This window comes from Hydra vulgaris, chromosome 08 (assembly GCF_038396675.1).
Source record: "Hydra vulgaris chromosome 08, alternate assembly HydraT2T_AEP".
NCBI lineage: Eukaryota > Metazoa > Cnidaria > Hydrozoa > Anthoathecata > Hydridae > Hydra > Hydra vulgaris.
Window position 1 is genome coordinate 49,650,922 of NC_088927.1, and position 11,579 is coordinate 49,662,500.

The 11,579-nt window shown below is 24.7% G+C and overlaps 1 protein-coding gene across 4 annotated transcripts in view; it reads right to left on the reverse strand.

Moving 5' to 3' along the window:
- Positions 1–11,579, reverse strand: part of LOC100206112 (neurexin-3) — a 32,283-nt gene that overhangs the window by 17,673 nt on the left and 3,031 nt on the right. The window contains exon 1 of one of the 4 annotated variants that reach the window (XM_065803886.1): positions 2,148–2,306. The exons of 1 other annotated variant lie outside the window; for it this stretch is intronic. The gene's annotated coding sequence lies outside the window, so the exon portion shown is untranslated. Of the gene's footprint in view, positions 1–366; positions 530–2,147; positions 2,307–11,579 lie in introns of those variants that run through there. 2 more of the 4 variants (XM_065803884.1, XM_065803882.1) reach the window with 2 other exon arrangements.

Consider the following 11,579-nt stretch of genomic DNA (forward strand, 5'->3'; position numbering starts at 1 on the left):
ATAATACTTTAAATTTCCAAAATCTAAGTGTTAACGATATTCATTCTTAGCAACGAAATTCGATGGTAAAATCAACAGAAAATAAAACAGTTTATTAGATGAAAGATTACTTGTAAACAATGTTGTATTAATGGAAAAATATAAAATACTTGTTCTCAGGAACATGGCTGTTTATAAAAATGCTAGAACATAACGTTTATTAATACAAAAGGATTAAATTGAAAATAGTTAAAAATTTATTTAATAGTGATAAAAAGTTTTATTTTATATATATATATATATAAAACAATTAGTGCCGCAAACGGGAAACTATATCCGTTGTCATGATTAGAAAATATTTTTAACGAATTAAAGAAAATTTCCTACCTGTAGAAAACATTATAAAGACAAAACGGTTAGTCCATAAATAAAAAAACATCACAACTTTAGCTTTACGGTTATGGAATTATTAAATAAAACAGTCGACTTGACAATTAAACGCCTCTAAATACCTTAAGACACCTTACAGATCTGAATATCAAAAAATTTTAAATTTACATAGAAGTTAGGGTAACCTTATAAATCTCTCATAAATTATAAAAAACTATTTTATGTAAAAAAATATATATTATGATAAATTATTAAAATGTTGAATGGACGGAAGATATAAAATAGTTATTTTAAAACAACTAAAATTGAAAATTTTGAATTTAAATTAGATAATGTAAAAATCATTTTCAGAAAAATATATATTTATATAAATATATAAATATATATATATATATATAAATATATATATATATATATATATATATATATATATATATATATATATATATATATATATATATATATATATATATATAAATATATATATATATATATTGTTTCTTTTTTATACTCTAGCTGTACCTTAATACGAAAAGATGTACAGATATGAAAAGATAAACAAAAGGTTGGTTATAACGACTTAAACTTCATTTGTTGAATAAACTTTTTCTTTCTCATTTCTTTCAAATTTAATAAAAAGTAAAAGCAGACAATAATGATGACATAATTTGTTTTATTGCACAATCGCTTTTTGTAACCTTGCAACACAAAAAAAAAACGACGTACATCAGTGATTCTTAAAACTTTAAAAAACGACCCTTAACAGAAATAAAAAATACCACAAATTGGACATACGTAGTTAATCAGTTAAATACACTTTCAAACGTGTAAAAAGAAAAAAAGAAAAAGAAATCAAAAGGAATATTTAAAAGTTATTATTTTAAAAATATATATCTTTTCTTATTTTCAAAGACGCGTTATTTAACAAAGTAAACACAAATAAAAGATACTTTTTGCATCTGGCTCACAAACGTTTTATAGCAAGAAAAAGCAACACTACGGATAAATTACTTCAATAATTTGATAAAGAAAGAACCCCCTTAGATTCTTTGAAACATATCTGCCATATATAATTTTAATTTATAATGCTATTAAATGAATAAACTAAACGATTATTATAGTGTCAAACAATCTGATGAAATAAACTAAAAAAGAAAAATAGTCGTGTTTCTTCCGGTAACGAAAAATGCCGTAGTGTAGTTTTTCTGTTAATAAAAATTTAAATAAGTTTCTATAATTATGACCTCTTCGTACTATTATAAAAAAAGGACTGTTTTAAACTATTTTAAGTTATGTAGGCGTTAAAAATATTGGTTCCAATTGATAATAAACAATTACTAACTAATAATAGAATTTAAACCCTCTTGTAAATTGTACAAATGAGGTTTGTTTACTTATCAGGAGGCAATAAGGAAAGAGGGGCGGCCTTAATATTCAACGCATCAAGTTAGTAAATTAAACTTTTGTACAAAATTATTTTTTCTTTCTTTAAATAATAGTATGTATGTTTCGATTGTTTTATAATTGTTACTGATTAACAAAAAATGATTTTAAAACCCATAATTTTCGAACACGTCAAAGTAAGAAAAATTTTATTTACCATTACTCATTATATCGTTTAATTAAACAATATGAACTAATGACATATCACAATATGAAGCGCAGATAAAACACAACCGATAAATAATAAATTACTAATATTATACTCGTGAATAAATACAATTGCTTTCATTTATAAATAGTTGAGCGCTTATTAGCCGGTAAACAGAATATTTTACCTTTGTACTTGTCCTTCAAGAAGGATAACATATAACGTTTTTTTAAAAATAGCATTGAACGCGTTATTACAGGATGCATGCAATATGTTCTCGTCCTATCCGGTTGCAAGTTTAAGCTATCTTTTAGTGAATGTCAAAAACTTTTTTTTAATAAGTCTTTGTACGAGATTAAAAATACTTACTTAGAAAATTATAAAATGTGCATATATATATATATATATATATATATATATATATATATATATATATATATATATATATATATATATATATATATATATATATATATATATATACTGTAGTAAAAAAACAAAAGTACCAAAGAAAAAAAACAACTGAATATAATAAAAATAAAGATTTTAAATGCATAATTTCAAATTTTCAAGCATTTATCTTCTTATCGGTGAACGTCTTAAAAGTTTTATTATTGTTTTGCCAGGTTATGCTTAAAATAATTCCAGTTAAAAACATTAATTAATCAAACTCGTTTTACACTTTTAAGTTAAATCCTATTGGAGTTTGCTTAGCCATATAAACTATAATATTTTTGAATTTGAACAAAAGTTAACAAAAAATAAAAGTACCAAAGATCAAATAAAAGTTAATCAAGCAATATATAGAAAGTTTAAGAACGCTAAAAATATCTTCATATCTTCATCATCTTCAATAAACCCATCATTTTTAATTACAAAGGTATATGTCCATGCTTTAACTTGGATTTAATAATCTTTTTTATGCATTAAAAGTATTTCATAATAACCAAAAGTATTGAGAAAGCTTTAAAATAAAAATCGTTTTAAAAGGATAAAGAATTCGTACGACATTATGAATTAGAGATCATGGAAAAATGTTAATGAGATTAGAGACGCATGTTAACGACATTCCTATAAAACTTTATTACGGGGGTTTTTAGTTTGTATATATTAACTGGGGGTTCTTGTGTTTTTCTTTAATATATATTTAAAAGCACTTTAAAACATATTTAAAAAGTTACTATTTATTAAGCTTTAAAGAGTTTGAAAATCATAGTAGCTGGTTAAAGCATTTAAAATTGTTTATTTTCGTTTATTTTTTTGTTTTAAAAACTATTGTAAAACAAACTTTTTCTTATTAGGATAATTAATATTTTAAGTTAAATTTAGTGATTTTTTCTTTTTATTATCTAATTTTATGTTTTAACAAACACGAAAAATAAAAAAGAAGACAATTTTCAGTTAAAAAAGGTTATTTTATGTTAAAAGTTGTCAGAGAAGCAAATTTAACAGAAAAAGAAAAATCTAACTGAGTGCATGGAAAGTTATAAATTCGTGTGATAAATTTTTAAATAAAAAAAACTCTTGCCATAAACTATTTATACATGCAACTAATGTCTTTTTTATTATTATTATTTTTTTACTCAGACTTTTCCCTCTCTTATCACTTTAGCACCACATCAATTACCAATGAGTCTTGCAAAAAACTAGTAATTTTTATAAAACGGTGCATCAAAGGGGTTTGAATTAAATAAAATTATTACTAATTGTTTTTATTTTGTTTGCAAGAGAAAAACATAATTAAATTTTGTTTCTTGCACTTTTGAACACGAAACAACGCGAATCAAATTAAAAGTATTTTTCTTTTTTTAATTTTCCTCTCTACGTATATATTGTTTGCATTTAACTTTTTTTAAATTTAAATATATCAATATTTAATATAAATAAATAATTAAAAGTTAAATATATAAAAAATAATTTTTTTAAAAAGCAGAATTCTTTGATTTTCAACAATATCTTATACTTTCTAAGTTTAATAATTACAAAAAAAACTTTTGAAAGTCTAAAGGCAGGAAGCCGTTTAATAATAAATTTTATTAGACAAGCTCCTACTCTAAGGTTGATTTTGGGAGTAGTTGGACAGGAGGCAGTAAATAAAGAGGAAGGAAAATATGTTGACAGTGGACACTTAAGAAAGTTGAGTCAGGCTTCTACTTTTTATCTAAACTTTATCAGGTTTAAAAAAAAATGTGCTTACTTGTGCTTAAATGTGCTTACTTTACAAAAAAGGTTGAAGCAACAAAGAAAATCATGACTTTAAGTTGACAATGCTAATTTGAACTATATTGTCGAGAAAATCATATAATTTTTATAAACACAAAAAATAGTTTTGCACAAATTGCGACTGCCTCTAGACCATAAAAATTGACTTTTTCATTTTGTTTTAGATTTTATGATTAGCTTAATTTTTATTGAATTATAATTTTTTATAGTTATAATTTTTTATAGTTATAATTTTTTTTAGGATTCATAACCACAATTTAAACCGTTTATGATAAAAATTAAACTTAATAATTAAATAATGAAAAAAATCAATTAGACAGCAGTAACAGCAAAGAAAAAAATCGTCGCATTATGTCCACACACATACTCACACACACATACTCACACACACACACACACACACACACACACACACACACACACACACACACACACACATACACACACATAATGTATATGTATATATACAAAAATAAGGTGTTTTTAATATTCATGACTTTTGAAAGCGTCAAGGTTTTTTAATAAAATTTGAAATCTTGAAATAAATTGGATTTAGTGTAAAAGTAGTAATCAAAAAAATATTTTAAAACTTCGATCTTTTGTTTGTAAGGCCAGGTACAATTGAGTGTTGTTTCCGGTTGTTTTCCATTTTTTATTTGACATCTGAATGAACCTAAACTGTTCTTTTAATACAATTTTGCTAGAGCCAGTCTTTTTTAAAAAACGATACTTTGTGAAGTTTTACGTCACCTACTAAAAACATTCGATTCAGTTTAGTTGTTAATACAAAATTGAATATGTTTGCTCTATTGGTAATTTTCATAGTTAAACTTATTTTTTGTTACTTCCATAGCCTTCTTTGTTACATGCTTTACATATCTTTAAGATATCCGGGATTAAAAACAATTTACGTTATAAATAGATAGACAACATTTTAAAGAATGAATATTACGTGTTATAATTGAACATTAATTTATGTTAATTAAACATCATTTTTTGTAAATAAAAATTCGTTTGAATTAAAAATTTTAAATATTTTTGCAAAGTATTATTCATTAAATCAATTTAAGATAATTAAATTGAATTAAATAAAAAATAATCTTTAGTTTAATTGCTTAAAAAAAATGTCAAAATATTTTTTGAATGATCGCACGCACTCAAACGAAAAAATTCATTTATGAACAACCGTATCTCGTGGATTTATAAACTAAAATTTGAAAAAACTGTGAATGTCCAAAAAATAAAAGCTAATTAAACAGACCAGAGCTTTTAGTCTTAAAAATAAATAACTTATAGATATGATGTATGCTTAAAATTTTTTGATATTTTGATATTAGAAAAAAATAATATTAGGTAATGCAAGTAATTTAACTTTTTTAATTTTATTTTATGCAAGCAATTTTATACTTACTAACTGATAATCTGATAATTCCAAGAATTCTGTATTCATCATGAAATCAAAATTTTGGAAATTATATTTACTAGCTATATAACAGAGGAAGAGTTGATGCTACAGTTTTTTTTTTCCAAAATATATTTTGGCCAAGTTCATTTAAAAAGTAACAAAACGTTTAAAATAATTTTTTTCAGATTTGCATAAAATTCTTGTAAAGTTTGTGTGCAGAAAAAGTGCAGTAAAAAAGAGTTTGCTAACCTCACCATTATTGCTAACCTCACCATTATTGCTAACCTCACCATTATCTTTTTTATATACGCCCTTATCATAACCAAAATTAGGCTTTTCTTTTTGTCTCGCAACAATCTAAGATAGTGAATTACAAATTTCTAAAAATCAAGCCCTTCTCTCAATTTTAACATTTTAAATGTACTCATTTTAAATATTTCTTTTGACAACGTTCTTCATCATCTTGCCTACTACGTACAGTAACCTAATTAGCCATCTGTATTTTGCCTTAATACTATACCAGCCATCTGATTTTCTCCCACATTAAATATGATGGATCTTACATCAAAATATTGATTTAAAATAGTGTCATCTTCAATAAGTTTATTCTTATATCTTTATCAAATGATTTGCGACCTTTAAGGCTTTTAAAAATATTTAAGCCTTTATCCTCTTTTTTGTTACTGAGACCATAAACGTTTCTTGAACCATTTACTCCATTTATAGAATTTAGTGAATCAGTAAGCAAAACTAGAAGAAATTTTCGGTCTATGCGCCTTTTTAATTGTAGTTGCAACTTTGATTAAACTGTTATCTTTTCAAAACTTTATTTTTAATTGTATTAAACATTTTTTGCACCTTTTCAATCTAGATAAAAATGGTTTCGCATTTTTCATTGTTTTGAAACTTTTATTAAAATTTTTTTCTAATAGAAATTCAATTACTTAATGGTAATGTTTTTTACCTTTATCTAGTACTTTTAAATTTAAAGCAAACTTTTATTACTAAGACTGTGACTTGACTTTGATTTTTTTATGTAAAAAACTTGTTAATATTTAAATTTTCAAAACACAACTAAAAATATTACAAAAACAGCGCGTAACAAACAAAATTATTCATAGTTTTAGTTAACTAAGTGATTTTACCTGCGCAGGTTAAAACGATTCAGGGTTTTTACCTGCGAAATGTAGTTTTAAGGTTTATTTAAAAATGGCGTGACGCCAACGTGAAACGGTAGTAAATCAAACATTTTATAAAATGTAAATCAAAAATTTTATAAAATGAAAAACTATTATTAATTTGTAATGTAAAGATAATTAGCAATGAAAATAAAAAAACAAAAATGATAAAAAAATGTCTGTTTTTTATCTGAATGATCGGAGCATTTTAAAAAATCCTTAAAAAATCCCTAAAAAGTCCTTCCTTCTTTATCGTAACCTAAAATTCTTTTAACATTTTTTTGTTTGTTTTATATTTAACAAAATTTCAAGTTTATTGGTTTATTTGTTTTCATTCAAGTTTTAAATTTCATCCTAAAAAATTGTGCTAATTAAAAGTTATGAACATTTAAAGTTAATTGGGGTTATTTGGGTATTAATAAACTATAAAAGTTATTAATAGTTTAACGTCAAAGAGTTTTTCATAAAGTTTTTAATCTGTCGAATAATTTTGACCTAGTTTAAGATATTTAAAAGAATTTTTATTAATTGAAACCACATTTGGCACAAACGGACCCCAAAATTGAGGTTTAATATTGTTTTCAGATTCCAATCGCTGCAATTTTTTCTAAAACATTTTTGTTTGACATTAGAATGCATATTAAAACAATTTCAAGCATGTATCATTTCTGGAAGTTTCCCATCTTTCACAGTAAAGGTTCTGAACTTGGCCGTTTTTCTGGACCGGGCCGTTTTTTACCATTTTTATTTTTCGCAGAATGTGAAGAATGTGAAGAGAGAATGTTTTAAAGTTTTGATTTTACAAGGTTTGGTCATTTTAAAAATGTAATCCGTTTATGGTGTGCTTTTTTTTTTGTTCTGACTTTTTACCACTAGGGTGTGACAAAGTCGCGTGTTGCGCGTCGTGCGTCATGAAATTCTGTTAGTAACATTGTCTCTTTTCGAAATATTTATCTAAATTGCAGGAAGTTTGTTCTCTTAAATTGGTTTATAATTATTCCTAGTTTTTCTATTGTGAATGCTTTTTTGTTTAGAACTCACAAGGAGTTCGAAAGCTTATTTTTGTTTATTTAAAAGAATTAATTTGCCGCTTTTTAAAAAGCATAAAGTTATGTTTCTATAAGAATCTTGTATATTTATTTGTTTATACTGTTTGAATAATTTTGATTGTTTATTAGTTAATCCAAAAGATGATAGCTTAGTTGGATAAGACGCCATTTAATATACTTCTTTCAGTTACAAAAATACTCACCTTTTTTTATTTGATTTAATATAAAACATTGATATAATGTATATTATTTTTCTTATTTCTTTTGTTCTCTAGGTGTCATCTTGAAACAGACCTCTGGGTTGGTACCACCATGCCACTAATTAACAGATCAGCTTTTTTTAAAGGGGCTATTTTATTTGATGACTTTTATATAAAAACAAAAAAAGACAAATATTAAGAGCTAAATTGACTAAATAACTAGTTTTAAGTTCCAACCCTCTAATCATAACTGAGTGACGTCGTAGAGGTTTGGTGCCCGGCTCAAAATCATCAACAATACTAACTTTAATTTTATTAAAACAACTTTGGCAATAATTTTCTCTTTAACAATCAATGCCGACAAAAAAAAGTAAATCAAAAGAACAGTTGATGATTGAAAATTGTTTATAATAACGAAAATACCACGAAAATATAAGATTAAAAAAAAGCAGCAAAAAATCTTTAATATTCCATTTAAATATTTGAGGAAAATTTTGCAGAGTATATGTTATTGTGATGTTATGTTTGTTTAATATTTCTATTTATTTGGTTTAACAGAAATTTTAGAACATAAGTCATATTTCTAGACTCAGACTCAACCAGACTATGGCATTTAAGTATTTCTTACAACAAATTTGTTTAAAGATAAAAATCAATTAACATGTTGACGTCATTTAAGCAAATTAACGACGCGCATAGGTTGTTTTCAAAGATAGATTGTTTTAGCCAATCCAAAATCCTTCAAAGTTCTATCTAATGTTTGTATGATTTTATTGGATAAAGTCATTTAATGCGCTGTAAACAGTACGTTTTTTAGAAAATTATCGTGTAATTGTAAATATATGACTTAAAAAATTATTCAATCGAGCTTTTTGTATGCCACCATAAGTGGTGAATTTATATTTTGCAAAAGAAAAGATCAGTAGAAAGTATTAAATTTTAAAAATTACCCCGAAGGTCAATATGTGACCTTATTAATAGTGTGTAGGGTAACATATTTATTAGTTGGGTAACATATGAAATGATTGGGTAATTTTCGGGATTTTCTTACTAGTTTTATACAACTACAATAATGTGACCGAAAGGATTTTCGTCTGTTGAACACCAACTTCAATTCAACGGACAATTATTATTAAACGTGCAATTAAAGTCATGCAGGATCTCCTTTGTGCAAAAACATTAAAAACTTAACATTAAATTTCTTTGAAATTATTTAAAATTGATATAAATACTATGTATACATAATATATATATATATACATATATATATATATATATATATATATATATATATATATATATATATATATATATATATATATATATATATATATATATATATATATATATATATATATGTATATGCAATAATAATATATATAAAACAAAATAGTAATGAAAACACATACTAAACTTTATAACTCTTTTTTTTTTTATCTATTTAAAAATACTTTTAAGCAAAAAAGTTATTAATAAAATTATTTTATCATACCATTAGCATGGTTGTAAAGTTGTATGGGTTGTATAAACATGCTTTAACGCTTATTTACAGTACTGTTTTGTAGCGTTAAAAATCGTATCGCATATCCATAATTGAGAACTTTAATAATGTTATAGTGCATTTTTTTAACATATTATGCATGGTTGTTAATAATAATTTATACTTTTTTTCTTACATCATTGATTGCGTTGTTTTATTTGTTTTTTTATGCATCGGATTTTTCGTTACGACCTTTTTTATTTTTTATCACGATTACGACCGCCACGACAAAAAAAAAACATAAAAATGCTTGTAAAACTTTAAGTAAAAACTGTTTAACTCAGCATATAATAACATCAATATGTTCTAAATACACACAACAAATGATTTTTTTTCATGTCTATCGCTGCATTAAGTCAGACAAAGTTGTTTTGTTTAGAAGTGGTAAAAAGTAAGCGTTACGACTGCCACGCTACGTAGATTTAATTTTTGAAAAAAGTTTAAGACTTTAATGCTGTAACTTTTAGTCACTAAATTATATGAGAGTACTTCACATTTCTGGGAAGTTTCAAGTCATTTCTATTTTCGGTTCTTTTTTAATATCTTTAATAGTGTCAAATATTACGGCTGCCGCTCTCGCGGAGTTGCCCCCCTCCCCCTACACACGCACACACGCACACAAACACATATATATCAAAAAGCTTTTACTAAGCGCAAAAAAAGGGAATTGAGTTAATGTCGTTTAGAAAATTCAGCTTAATACTTGTATGTACGATGTATTAATACTTGTATGTACGATTATGATCAACCGAACAAATTTTAATTTTTCAAAACTATTGTTTTTAATAATTAGTCAATTTAAAATTTGATAGGGGTTACCATGAGCATTGGTAATGCGGTTTTCGATTGCAATAAAATGGATTCAAGAGTTTTCTTAAATTATATTCTCGAACCATCTTAAATTTTTTATGTATAGGCTTTTAGGGTTTTCTAGGTGAGTTTGTACCGTTTTAATCGCACTGTATGAAAAGTTAAAAATAAGAAAAGCGATTAAATTTGTGCAAGAAAGATAGCAAATATAGAAACTATTATTACAAAAAAAATGTTTAAAAAATTGTTTGAAAATCTAAAAAATTCACTATTATATAATGACACGATAAATTACATAAAAATTAACAAGAAAATAAAATAAAGCTTTTTCAGTAAAAATCATCTTTGAAAAATTTTCAAAATTTTTCAAATTTTTTAAAAGAGTTCTTTACACAACATTTATTTCTCCATAAAAGCGTTTTCCTTTAAATAGTCAATATATCACTAGGGTATCATTAGGGTGTCAATATATCACTAGGGTGAAATATCACTTTTGTGATATGTTTTATATACAATATATTTGAGGGTGTACAATAGGTTTTAGAGTGATTCAAATTTCATCAATTTTTGAAAAAAAACTTTCACCTTAGTTAAACTCTTGAAAAATCGTGTAAAAATAATTTTAACTTAATGCTTTTTTGGTTCTGATAAATTTTAGAGACAATTTAGCTTCAAAATCTTACTTTAAAAGACATGAGAGGAATCTTAAAACTCAACTTAAAAAGTTAATTGTTTTCTATATGTAATATTTTACCCTAAATATAAGCTGCTGATAAAAACATACTTAAAAAATTATGAAAATTAAGTTGATTAGAGAAATTTGTGAAAAATGTCGACTTATTCCGCCAAAATGAATGAAATATACGGAGATAGAACTTTAATCTTAGAGGTCAGGAGAGGAAAAACCTGGACCGAAAATACCTAATACTCATAAAAGTATTCAAAAACAAATTTTTAAGTTCCCCTTTTTCCTCGTTTTTTTTCAAAAGCAAACAAAACTGTTTCTGTAATAAAACTTTTAATACAAAAAAGTTAATAGTAAAAGTTTATGAGTTGAATCAATACATTGCAATTAATGCATTGCAATTGGCTTTAGATAAGTTCTTGCTATGACTTGCAGAGAAAGTATGCATATACTTTGTTAAAACAAACAAAAACACATACTTCGTTAAGAACAAAAAAACTGTATAAATTGTTGAGGTACATTACCAGGG